Raw genomic sequence first — 12106 nt, forward strand, 5'->3', positions numbered from 1 at the left:
ACAAGAACAATATTATGTGTAAGTAGAGGAGGGGAAAACCTCTAAAGCGATCATAACACTGATCAAAACATCTATCCACACCACCGAAATCCCACATCGTGGCGTTCCGACTATCCCACAGAGTTCTCATGCTCCTACTACTATTTGTGATCAGCAAAACATTCATCGTTGTCGCTTGCACTGAAGGTCCAAACCCTCGTGTGTTAGGACAACCGCTAGTAGAAAGGACCACAACAACATCCATGCGCGCCGAGCAGAGGATCCAGCCTCGTTTGGTTGGTGGTTGCTTCTGGTTACAGACAACCATAACCACATATTGTCAGATGTGGCCTGCTTGCTCCATTTAACATGCACCTAAGGTCATAAACTTTGCCAAAATATGCACTTAGGCCGGCTAAGATAACAGAAGTAAGAGATGTGTGTGGTACCAAACAAATGAGCCAACCACTATGTTCGACCAACTAACCACTTTACTTGTCTTTTTTGCTTTAAATATTTTCAATCACAAGCATACAAAGACAACGACACGAAAACAATAATGTACGTACGAAAGCAAACCTACGGCGTAATAATTGTACTAGAAAAGTATGAGGGCACATCACGAAGAGAGATGAAAGCACAACCATTGTTTCTTAATCTTTTTTTAATCTAACATTTGATTGACGCTATGTGAAGTTCCTGAGCTATTGTTTCTCCGTGGACTAATGAAGCCTAACATAAACCAACCTAGGCTACACTGATTGATACTTTGACAGAGTGTTCGGCTAAAGAATAAGAGCATCTCCAGCCGTTGGCACCCCCAAGAACACTACCGAACCAAAAAAGTTGTTGTCTTGGGGGTCATCAGGTGAAATCCAGAGAAATAAAGAGGACATGTTCCCAGTCACACCCCACCCCAAGCAAAAATTTGTGAGGAGAATGATTAAGTGGGCCAATAAAAAGGACATGTGGTGAGACACGATTCGCTGAAACTTCCGCCGGCGCCCCCAAGAGACCCCTAACGCGCCGGGTTTCGCCTGGATTTGCCGACGCTATTTTGACGTCCTGAGAGGCATTGGGGGCGTGGCTGGGCTGTTTCTCGGCGAAAAGCACCGTCCAAGCCTAAAAAGGTGTCCCGAGGGGCGTCCTAGGGGGGAGGGGAGTGGCGAGTGGAGATGCTCTAAGACCGTGCAGGCTATATCTCACTCATTGCAAAATATATGCCACAGTTAGACTCTGGCGCCCAGGTATGGGACCGCCTAGTAAGGGTGCAGACAAAGAGCGATATGACTTTCAGCGTGCAGTTTTTCCAGGGATCAGGTAAATTTTATTTTTGCGGCACCCAGCATGTCACGCATTGAGCCCTTTTTGCATCGGGATGGTTTATCTTTAGTTTATGATTTTTATGGATTATTTTTCGTCTTTTTCGACTAATTTTTTTTTGGGTTTTGGGGATTTTTTTTTCGTCCGGCTTTTTTCTGTTAGGAGAGTGAAAGCACAGTAGTGCTTCGTGTGAAGCACGGCTGTGCTTCTCTGAAGAAGTGAAACATGGTTGTGCTTCTCTCAAAATGTGAAGTACATGTGTGTTTTCAAGTAAAGCAAGGTTGTGCTTCTCTTAAAATTGAAACACAGTCGTGCTTTCGTGTGAAGCATAGTTGTTCTTACGAAAAAGGTGAAGCACACTTTAGTATAGTTTTGAAGAGCACAATAGTAAAGCATGATTTAGTATAGTTTGGAACACAAATTTCGTCCTAAAATGGTTTAATGAAACATATCAACACGTTATCTAGTTTTGAAGATCTGGACGCAAGAAACGCAAGGTGAAAACGATTCTTGGTTTGGACAGATGGTTTGAGCAATAAATCATTTTCAAAAAACTAATCTAGGAAAAACGCACAAACATACAATATACCATCCTCCACACGCGGGTGTGAAAACCCAGTAACCTCTAGTTGCGACACGTTGCATGGATGCGGTGCTTCACTTCTCACCAATTTAGGAATGACCTTTGCAAGGCGTAGTCAGTGGTTTATGATTTTGATATATCTCTGATTTTTCATCTTTTTATCATCTGTTCGTTTTGGGTGGAGTAATGGTGGCAATAAGTTTTCTTTTCTTCTAGGTTTGTTCTGTTTCCTTTTCTTTCTTAACCTATTCTTTTCTTCTAGGATACCGATGTATACCGGATTTTGTAAAGTATCGCGAAGCACGAGGAACATCACATGCTAACTAAAGGTTCACTCGAATATCATTCGTGTAATCATAGGGACCAATATGGATGTCCATTGTTCCACTATCGGTCATTGAACGAAGGGGGTTTCGTTCATGGCTATGGTTTAGCGAACCTACGGGGTCACAAGCTTAAGGTAACGACGATCTGCTGAGCGTTAGTGGGACGGGAGTGATGAGAATATATTTGTGGAATTATTTCATTAATATCTGGAAAAGTTCCGAGAGGTTCCGGAAGCGTTTCATGATCACCAGAAGGGTTTAAGTGAATATCGGGTATACCGGGTATTATCGACTAATTATATATAGCTGGAATATATATATATATATATATATTTATATATATATATATAATGTTCTGAAAATGAGAACATTTTATACTTAATATAAATATCAATGGGCCTTAAAAGGCCAAGAGGTGGAGGGGGATTAGACTAGGGAGGAGTCCTACTCCCTTGTGGCTGCCATGTCCTCCCCACTTAATTAACCTATATATATTAGAGGATTTCTCCGTATTGAGACACAGGTTTTGGAGCCTCCTCTAGTTGATCTAGTGAGCGTTCTAGTTGGTACTAGCTGACTAATTAAAGTTAGCCCTAGCCACCTCTAATCCTCATAATTGGAAGCCTCGTGCGGTTCTAAACTCCTCCCTCTAATTCTCGGCGACGATTAGCTCTGGACGGTGAAGCGCCGCCGGATCGTCAAGACCGTACACTTGTAACCAAGTAGAGAGGTCGTTCTTTCGTTCTTCTGTTTGAGGGATCGTTCGAGGGAGGTTCGCGGGATTGTCATCAATGTTCGAGGGACTCCAAGTACGATCTACACCGACTCGTCTACTTCAGTTGCACTCCCGGAGTCGGTAACGATCGTTGATCACAACCCGTTATGCATCTTCATATTGTTCCTGGATGATCGTAGGGCGAATTTTTTTGTTTTCTACTATGTTTCTCAACTAACTTGGAGATTAAAAACAAGTGCTTATTAAGTAAATGGCTATTTAGGTTATCGGTTGAGACCGACGGTATGTGGGCACAAATCCTACGTAAATATCTAGTATCAAAATCTCTGGCCCAGGTTACTGTCAGACCTAACGACTGAGTGATTCTGGTGGGCTAATCCGAACAAAGGATGCATTTTTTCTTATAGCGAATTTTTTGGTTGGAAATTGTACTAAAACCAGATTTTGGGATGATACATGGTTAGGGGAGACGCCTTTGGCCTTGCAATATCCCACTCTGTATAATATTGTACAATGTAAGGAAGTTTACATTGCTACAGTATTACAATCACCCCCCCTGAACATTCAATTCTGGAGGTCCCTGGTGGTGGAGCGGTGGAACTCCTAGTTGCATCTTGTGCGAAGGTTGATGGATGTTCACTTTCTGATCATGCTGACTTGTTTCACTTGAAATTAACTAGCAACGGGGTTTTCACGGTAAAGTCTATATACTTGGATCTAACTGATTCTGGCCCAATCCTGAGATCAATACATATTTGGAATATTAAAGTTTCGTTGAGAATCAAGATATTCATGTGGTTCGTTCACAAGCAAGTGATACATATCAAAGATAATTTGCTTAAGCGCAGTTGGGTAAGCAGTTCAAATTGTTATTTCTCTGATAATAATGAAACAATACAACACCTTTTCATCGATTGCCCATCTTGCTAAGCTTCTTTGGCATACAATTCATATAGCCTTTAACATAAGCCCTCCAGTTAGCATCGGCATGTTATTGGGGACATGGCTTACTGGAGTGGAACCAATTACTGCAGGACGTATTTAGATAGGAATATGTGCACTTCTTTGGGATATATGGAATTACAGAATGATATGATCTTTAACGGACATAATCTTTTGAATATCTTGCAGGTTATCTACAGAGCGTCCGCTTTGATCCGTACGTGGTTGTTACTCACTCATACAGACTCTAGGGACATTTTGGTTACTTGGTGCAACTGATGGGAGACGGTAGCACGCGCTATCTACAACCGTTTTGCATGACCGTTCACTAATAGGATACATGTTTAGTCGTCTTAACCTGTTCATTGCCGGTTGTGGCTTTGTTTATTTATTTTGCTTTTTGTGCTCCTTCTACGAGCTATATTGCCACTGTGGACCTTGGTTTGCCAGAATTTTAATAAAATGGCCGCATGCATAGTTCTGAGGCAGAAGCCAGGGTGTTTCCTCCTTTTCAAAACAACAAAAAATCTTTTATGGGACACAAGTAGGGTGTGACAGTTATCTTTTTTCATAAAGGATGGATTTTATTTGCTCAAAATAAAGCACCAATAAGATACATAAGATCACACGCCCAGCCTCTACATAGCTAGAATGCACATAGCCGACACCAACTCATACACACGAAAACATGTCAACAACAACAAATTCATACAAGACCAAAGCTATGCGTAGACTGGCAAAAAGGAAAAAAAAACAAAGGGATCGACTCTGCAATCATCAAACTACAACAATGACCATATTCGCATGAACTATCTCATAACACTACATGGACGACGAGATTATATAACAGCAGCGCCTTCAGGAAGGGAGCAATACTCAAGGGCCGCCATTACAGGATCCAACCACAAGGCCAAAATTTAGGTTTTCACCCTAAAGAATTTGTTTAAAGTATATCTGAGCAATGTTTTCAAAAAACTACAACGTAAGTAAATATCGCCATTGCTAGGTATAACCACTAGGTTTGGACCTAGGCCTACGCCCCGGAGCTTGAGACCGGTTGCTAGAGAAGCACCACCATCAAAATCACTCATGTGTTTTCACCATCACTTTTGCATGATCCCAGCAACAACATGCGATGTGACCGTCGTCACTACACAATTATCGCACTGCATTAAAGCCATTGTTCATAGTTTGTATCTCACCACTGAAGTCAACAACCGGATCAGGAGAGATGACCTCCCAGGGACCTTTCGATAAGATCTTGAAAAATTTGCAGGCACCGTCATTCAGACGATAAGATCTTGATCACCAACACGAAGTCGTGGACCTTAACATCGATCGAGATGAAACCACAACATGTGCACCACCACCAATCAAGTTGGAAGCACCAGATCATTTTAGTCCCGCCGCCGTCACCCACAGAAGGCGGTGCTGAGCGCGCAACGTTCACCGCGGGGGTCCAGATTTAGCCATTCCTGGCCGGATCCAGCGACTCCACATGCACCGGGGCGCCTCCAACGCCCCTCACATGCAGCCCAGCTAGGTCGGAGGGACGACGCCCAACACAAGGAGCCCACACAGGAGTTTCGTTTATAATAGATCTGATGTATGTCAGCTAGCCCACACAGGAGGGACAAATTCTCATTGCAAGGTCCTCGATGTATTTTTTTTTTTTTGAAAAGGGTATTCCCGGCCTCTGCATCAGAGTGATGCATACGGCCATTTTATTAACCAAATAAAGCAGTGCCAACATGGTTCCAAGGTCTCCAAAAGTAATAAAAAAGCAAAGAAAGATCACACAGAGCCAAAAAGGGCTAGAAACACCCACTAGCCATGAAAAGACGCCACAACCGGCTGGCTAAAACTAGATAGGTAAACTACATGCCTATCTTATTGCATGACCGCCATCCAAACCGGTTGAAGATATCCCAAGCTACCATCTCCCAGCGGAAAGACCCAGTAACCAAATGCTCCCTGGCCTCCGTCGGGGTGAGTAGTGACCACGAACGGATCAGTGCCGTAGTTCGAAATAAAACCTGCAAAAAATGATACATGATATTCTGCTAAAAACCAAATCATTTCTGCAAGTCCAGATAGTCCACAGCAAAGCACAAACTCCAACCCGAATGTGTCTCACTAAGTCAGGCTCAAACCCATTAAGCCATGTCCCAAATAATGCGTTAACACAATTCGGTGGATTGATATTAAAAGCGATGTGGACCGTCTGCCAAAGTACTTTGGCCAACCGGCAATCAAAAAAGAGGTGTTTGATTGTCTCATCCCGATCACAGAAACTACACCTAGTAGGTCCTGTCCAATTACGCTTTATCAAGTTGTCCTTGGTTAAAATAACTTGTTTATGGACAAACCACATAAACACTTTTATTTTCAAAGGAACTTTGACATCCCAAACATGCTTGGAGGTAGGAATGGAGTTCGAATTAATAACATCAATATACATTGATTTAACAGTGAATACTCCAGACTTAGTCAATTTCCAACATAATTCATCGGATAGATTGAAATACCGATGCGACGAACACCTCACGTCGTTGAACAATACGGTACAAAGACGGATATTGGATGGCCAAGGGTGTCTCGCCGAGCCAAGTATCCTCCCAGAAACATGTACTAGAGCCGTTTCCAATAACAAACTTCATCCTATTAAACAAAGATTGTTTGACTTTCATCAGACCTTTCCAGAAAGGTGAATCGGTCGTCCTGACTGTAACCTGGGACAAAGTTTTTGTCTGGAGGTACTTGCTACGAAGGATTTGAGCCCACATGGCATCATTCTCCGTTGAGAGCTTCCACAACCACTTGCTAAGAAGGCATCTATTCTTAACTTCCAGATTCTCAATACCGAGACCCCCTTGGTCTTTCGGTCTACAGATGATGTCCCATTTAGCAAGACGATATTTTCGTTTAAGCTCATCACCCTGCCAAAAGGAACGCGATCGATAGAAGTCCAGTCTCTTCCTAACACCAACTGGGACCTCAAAGAACGATCGGAGAAACATAGGCATACTCGTGAGCACCGAATTAATCAGGATTAATCAGCCTCCGTATGACATGAGCTTACCCTTCCAGCAACTCAGTTTCTTCTCAAATCGGTCCTCGATGTATGTTTAGGATGTTTTATACTTCTCGTGCATCTTTATAATAGATATGATTCTTAAAAAGAATTACAGCTGCCCCGCTCTTGCTTTCATCTCGTAATGAATTGAATGATGACCAAATTTTTGTGCATGGTAGACAATTTGGTGCGTAAGGTGCGCTCCAAATTTCAGATCATTTGGTCATTTGATTAGCTCTCACCAAAAAAGACAAATTGAGTCAGAATAGTATATGAACAATACACTATTTAATATACCCCGAATTTTTCTTTTTTGCCGAGTGCTACTTAGATGTCCAAATGATTTGAAATTTGAACCGGACATCACGCACCAAATTAGCTACCATGTTAAAAAAATTGGAATTTTTCGAAATTTTCCTGGTATATTTTTTAATTTTTTTTTATTCGGCATAGGTATAGATGCTCCTGGGAGCCAAAACGCCTCACTCGTGGAATGCTTCTTAATTTCGGTACGTCATTGATGTTGACGAGGAAGAAACACGGCAGGCGCCCATGTCACCGTCCGCCATCAACTTGGCCAATATGCCGCCCATGTCGTCGTCGTGTCTATATATAATAGTGAGGCGTCGGAACAAATATGTACACGCAAAAATAGTAGTAGGTAGACTCGGTAATTAACGCGCCGAAGCTTTGGCTCGTCCATGCATTTATACTACGTGGATCGCCACTACAACAAACATGTGGATCGAGCTGCACTGCGCACCATCATCATCCAACGCTAGCAGCATACCCCACACAACGCTAGAATGCAATGGATTTCGACACTCTTTCTCCAAGACCACGTATATATAGTAGCTGAGTACCTATCTCCAAATTACTCTCAGATTTCTCGCCCACTTCTCCAACATGATTGCCACGCTTCTTGGCCTCGCTGGCTACATCGTCTATATCGCGATCATGGTGGGGCTAACGTGGCTGGTGGTCATAGCTGCCCATTCCGCATTTACGGAAGAGTACATGGGTTTTGTGTTTCTGATCGCCGTTGCCCTCCCCGTCGTGCTGAAGGATATGTTGTGGTTTGCCTTATTCTCTGGGTTCTCCTCCACCTTGCCTTCCAGTGTCTCCGAAATGATGGCCGTACTCCTTGGCCTCGCTCGCTACCTCGTGTACATCAAGTGCATGATGGGGCTTTCGGCGTTGGTGGTCTATGTAGTCATCACCGTCTGCATAGAACCACGATGGCCGGACCGAAAAAAGTGGCCCGGTTGGATACCATTTTTCAACATTAGTCTCCTCTACATGGTGATGGATATGTTGATGAAGCATTTCAGTGTCAACACGATGACCCCGCTTCTTCGCCTCGTTGGCTACCTCTTATATATCGTGTTCATGGTGGGGCTTATATGGCTGGTGCCCATAGCTTCCCACTCCACCTTTCCATCACTAAATGCGGAGAAGTACCATTGTTTTGTGTTTCTGATCGACGTTGCCCTCCCCTTCGTGCTGAAGGATATGTTGCGGTTTGCCTTATTCTCTGGGTTCTCCTCCACCTTGCCTTCCAGTGCCTCCGAAATGATGGCCGTACTCCTTGGCCTCACTGGCTACCTCGTGTACATGATGTGCATGGCGGGGCTTTCGGCATTGGTGATGTGGGTAGTCATCACCGTTTGCATAGAACCACGATGGCCGGACCGAGAAAAGTTGCCCATCTGGATAGCATTTTTCAACTTTAGTGTCCTCCTCATGGTGATGGATATGTTGATGAAGCATTTCAGTGTCACGATGGCCACACTTCTTGGCCCTACTGGCAACCTCGTCAGGATGACCGCCACATCACTTATTGCACTCATGGCCTTGTCGTTTGTTATGGCTCTGTCAATTCTGACGATCATGGGCATATGCGCATGGGTAGCAATACTACTACCGTCAGCCATGTGCACCTATCACAGGTTGATGTTCATGAGCATCGTCGGCATCACCTTCATGGTGATGAAAAACATGTTCGAGTTGAGCATACCGGTCGACCAGTCTGTTCTTATCTCTGCATCCTTCTCCACTTTACCTTCCATTTTCATCCGAACGAAATCCACACTCATTGGACTCGCTATCTTCATAAACAATTACCGCGTCACCTACTTGGTGATGAGGTATGCCACCATTCTAGTCCTCGCCTTCTTACCGCTGGTGTCCAACTCCATGACAACATTTGCAAAGTACACCAAGGCAGCCTTCATTGTCACCCTAGCCGTAGTGTTGACGATGCAGCCGCCGGTCATGCCCATCGAGAATCCTACCCTGATAATTCAGTCCCCATCAACGGAAGGTGCCTCCAAGTTGGGATTGGATGATTTTATCAGGGTTTTAGAGCAACCAAGGGTGGAACACAAGATAGTTATGGAGAAGATCGACTCAGGATACAATATGCTCACCGAAGAGTCTAAGATTCAGACCTTCGTCATCCACAAAATCCTGATCCCGATGACTCTCATTGGCGCAACGGTGTTCTTTGTATGGATCATGTATCGTTTATGTAAGCACACTCTAACCGAGAAATCAAAGGAATTGCTGGAGGACCGGGTTCCTCTATTGGTCGACACTGCAACTGAAAAAAGAAAGGAATTATCGGAGGACACCTTCAGTGCATTGGTCGACACTCTAGATGAAAAATCAAATGCGATGATCAAAAAGGCTGCTTCAGAGGTGGACGATTTGGTTCAGGGCCAGAAGTACCATTCCTCATGCTCCTTCGGAAGGATTAGCAACGATCCCAGCAATCCCGACATGCAGTTGATGGATTCAATTTATTATGGCAATGAAGAAAGTGCGGTGGCAGGAGAAGGCTCAGAGGAAGATGACAACGACCAAGCTCGTAGCAGGTACTACTTTTCCTTCTACAAACAAATAGTGCATCCCTCCTTTAATTTGTACACAGTACTTCGTAAAGGAAAAAATGTAATTTTTTGTGTTTTCAGATCAATATTTACATGTGCATACTACACAGAACAACCCACATATATGAATGTTTCCACAATTTTAAAATCAAAACTACAGATTATGATTCTTTGGAAATTCGGAGTGAGCCCAAAAATAGTTTGAGGGAAAAAGAGCAAAGCCAATAGCAAAAGAAGAAGAATAAAGTTTGATCTTATTTTAATGATGCTACATGATTATTGTGATCAGGATTCACATGCCATGGGAGTCCTCGCCTCTACTTGTTCCTGGTATTTATATTTTAAATTCCATGATTCATTCAGTCCAACCCTTTCCGAGAATTTTTTTGCAAGTTTCCAGAGCTAGACGCATGCATGTCTAATTCTTCATTATCTTGTCTTTCTTTATACCGTTGAATGGATATAGCAGTACACTCAAGAGAACAATAATCTTATATTGAGAATCTCTAGGATAGGTTTAGCCATTCATTCCTTCTCGCTTTCCTTAATCCAAACCCTCTTAACAGTATAGCTTCCCTATGTCTCAAACAATAGATAAACGGTGTATAAATAAACCCAAACGTATGTTGTCTTATTTTCCTTTTTTAGTGGAGTCCTTTTACAGTACATAAAAACTATTTATGCCGTTTATTTTTGGATCCTATGGTCCAGATATGTCAATACTACACCATAATTCCTGTAGTATATTCAGATGTGATGGCAGTTTAGGCAGTTCACAATTAAAAATCCCGCAGTTGCATTCGTTGGATAGTCCACGCCCCAACCTACGGCTGGAGGGAGGCCGCCGGAGCAGCCGTTCGTGCTGCTGGCAGAGTGGTGCGAGCCCCAGTTGGTTGGGGATGAAAGCGGTGGTGACCGGTGAGCCTATGGGGGCGCGAGGGAGCTGGAGTATACGTTAACGTTACTCTTCTTGGGCCGCCGCGCCAAGCACGTCTTCGAAGAGAGAATATGTTCGCCATACAAAGTGCTGGAATTTCACATGGCAAGCTCCTCGATTCCAAGCTTCTTCTTTGCTGGTGTTGAGACGACCAACATCAGTTGGTGGCGTCGTCGTTTTTCGGTGAAACGCCCGTGGCGGCAGAGCAGCAGGATGAGCGGGTGTGCAGCTGTGCTTGTCACGTGCCCGCGGCGAAATCAACGATCATCTCAGGGGAGGTGAGGGTGTGCGGCAGCAATCCATTAATTTTCCCTTCCCCTGTCAATTGATCAGAGGCACTAATCCTACCAAGCACTCGTGGGAGTCGAAGCAGAGCCGAATATTAGCCTAGGAGAAATTACTAAGCTATCCCCAAACTAGTTTTGAGTCCAACAATATCAACCATTGGATCAAGTTAATACTACCCCTTAATTCGATTAGTTTGATGTACCATAAAAAATCTCGTTTGGGGTGTCTCCCTGGCGATAACTTTTCCAATATTACCTAGGACAAAAACATATTCATATACCTCACAAATATCAGTAGTCCTCTAATAATTTGTCAATTAAGACCAAGTACTCCCCTAAAAAAAATTAACACCAAACCCAACTTAGTGGAAAATATGTTCTGTCAGTATCATTCATCAGACATGGTTAATTGTATAGGAAGGAGTACACATGCAGAAACATCTGGAGCGGCATGAGAGAGCAAATGTGACGGATAGAGTGACGAAACTTACAACGATACCACATAGTAGATGCTGACTTCAGAGACGGGCTGACCGAGGTTGCATAGCTGATCTTCAAACGACTTCGTCTTCGTGCAGTACTACTACTGCATCACCATCATGTCACCCTTTTAGAGGCTGTGGTACTAGGTGTAAATCTAGATGGTACACAGGGATTATATGTCGCAGAAGATGTCCCCAGTCGCCGTCCAGATGGCTACTGTTGTGTTCTCGAGCTACGTGGTGGTGTTGAGAAGCTTGGGTGAGATGGTAGTGTAGTGCACATGAACAACACAATGGGCGGCCAGGACCCACTACGGATTGTCATGGCGTTGCACGGCGGAGGCATCAAGGCAGGCCGAACATGCCGATGATGTTGTTGAAGAAGTGGCACCATTGAGCTTAGCTACCGGTGGCCATGTCGAAGGTGACTGGGACATGCCGATAGTTGTTGAGGATCTGGGGAACACAGGTGAGGAAGGTACGTGCTTGTGGCGCTACCTTAAGAGTGCAATCGGCATCGACAAACTGAGTGAACTCTTTAGGG

Source organism: Triticum aestivum, chromosome 1B (genome assembly GCF_018294505.1).
Source record: "Triticum aestivum cultivar Chinese Spring chromosome 1B, IWGSC CS RefSeq v2.1, whole genome shotgun sequence".
Lineage (NCBI taxonomy): Eukaryota > Viridiplantae > Streptophyta > Magnoliopsida > Poales > Poaceae > Triticum > Triticum aestivum.